Here is a 2,154-nt window from a genome sequence, read left to right on the forward strand (position 1 = left end):
GTACGCCAAGCCATCGGAGGGGCGCACACATGACACATCACATGCAAGCACGCGCGCGTGCCGTGGTTCATGTGCGCGCATGCATTCCATCCGTGGTCCAACCCTACCATCTTGAAATGCAAAACGTACTCATTCGCACTACAAAATTAGTGCTTTTGAAAAACAAATGTAACTAAAGTGAACACTATGAGCGTGTTCGCTGGTCGGTGCTGATACTGGTTTTTTGTGAGAGAAAAATATTGTTGGCTGGTTGAATAAGCCTGACTGAAACCAACGAGCGAACATGGTGTATGCTTTAAAGGAACAAACTTACACAGACAGTCACCAACAAGTAGGTTCCCGCTCAGCGCGAAATATGGAGCGAGGGACTACGCGTCAGTTAGTACTCACTCCATTCTAAATTATAGGTTATTTCAACTTCTTGGATTATTGAGAGTCAAAGCATCTTAAGTTTGACCAAAATTATAGACAGAGAATTACAAAGATTTATGACATCAAATAAGTATAATATTAAAATATAACTAACAAAGAATCAAAGGATACTTAGTTTGTGTCATAAATGTTACTATTTTATTATATAACTTTGGCCAAACTTAATATGTTTTGACTCTAAAAAAAATTAGAATGACTTATAATTTAGGATGGACGGAGTATTATTTATGGATGTTTCATGTGGTTGTTGTTTTTTATACAATATCACAACGTAGATTATGACGTAGAATTTTAAAACAAAGAAAAAATATCCGTAAAGTAGTCAAATGGATCTAGTAATTCACGAAGCTGGTTGGGGCCAAAAATGAACAGGAAAAATAAGGAAAACCCTAGGCACCTTAGGTGTCGTCTTAACCAATGACTAAAATGGATGGAGCTTCAAAGACGTTGGTGGTCCTGGTCTACCACGCGTCGGTATTCGGTAGTGCGCCGCATGATCTGCCGGCATGTAGGCATGCACCAAAAAGCAACTTCGTATTCGCTATCAGTTCTCGTAAAGATGCCACTGATATGCATCAGAGCATCTGTAAGAGTTTTCTAAACATCCTCTTAATCCTTATTTTTTTAGAAAGATAGAAAAAAAAACCATCTGCAACAACTCCTAATATTTACTCCTAATCTTTTAAGACTTGAGAAATTCCTTCCCCTTCCACGTAACTTTACGCGCCGCTCCCGTCGCGCGTATCCGTCCCCGAGCAGCCGCGCCTCGAAGAACTGGTCGGCCACCAGGAGCCACGCCAGCATGGGCGCCCCGTGGCCACCGCCTCCAGCGTCGAGTTCCAGCCGCAGCGCGTCAGGAACCACCCCAACGCCGGATGCCGCAGCAGCGCCACCTGCGGCGCCCACCCGCGCACCACCACGCCGCGGCTCGCGCCTCGAACCCGTCGGGGACCACGGCGCCGCCCACGGCCCACACGAACGGCACGGCGCTGCGCTCCAGCGCCTCGGCCAGCGTTGCCGCTACGGCAGGGTTCAGCACGGCCTGGCTCCCGAAGCACACGTACACGACCGAACCTTTTGGGAACGCGTCCAGCCACGCGCTGAGTTCGGCGAGCCCGACGGCTGCCTGCCCGCGGCGTCCGCCTCCGGAGCCACGGGGCCCACTGCCCAGACGCGCCTGAAGCCTAGGTCCTCGAGCGGCTGCTCCAGGTACCTCCCCTCCAGCGCCCTGAAACACGAAACCCCAACTGTCGTTCAGGTTCCACAGGAAGTTCTCCCTCACGGACGCGACGACCTGCTCGTCCAGAGCGCTTGCCATGTACTTCCTGTACATCATCAAGAGTTCACGCCATTGGAACGACGGCTCTCCGGGAATCGCCGGGAACGAGACGTTGAACTCGTCGTCGTCGTCGTACTCCGCGGGGTGCCTCACCAGGCGGGGGAAGGTCGAGTGCGGGACGGCGGTGCCGAGGACGCCGGACGGCGAGAACACGATCCCTGCGGCGTCGATCTCGCGAACCAGCGGCTGAGCCCATCCGCAGAAGAAGTCAGCGACGACGGCGACGACGGGGTTGTGTTGCGCTTTAACCCACGCGAGGATGGGCCTGCGTAGCTCGGCCAAGGATGGACGAAGGCGGGGAAGTGCCCCGAGCTGCAGCCCTTGGTGTTCTCGAGCCCTTGGTGGCCCCTGGTAGCCTCAAATTTGATTTTTTTAGATGACAT

The 2,154-nt window shown here is 52.1% G+C and overlaps 1 pseudogene; it reads right to left on the bottom strand.

The window, feature by feature from the left end:
• Positions 1-976: 976 nt before the first annotated feature.
• On the bottom strand, positions 977-2,154 carry LOC136461052 (flavonol 3-O-glucosyltransferase UGT89B1-like; annotated as a pseudogene).

This window comes from Miscanthus floridulus, chromosome 6, assembly GCF_019320115.1.
Source record: "Miscanthus floridulus cultivar M001 chromosome 6, ASM1932011v1, whole genome shotgun sequence".
In the NCBI taxonomy this organism is placed as follows: domain Eukaryota; kingdom Viridiplantae; phylum Streptophyta; class Magnoliopsida; order Poales; family Poaceae; genus Miscanthus; species Miscanthus floridulus.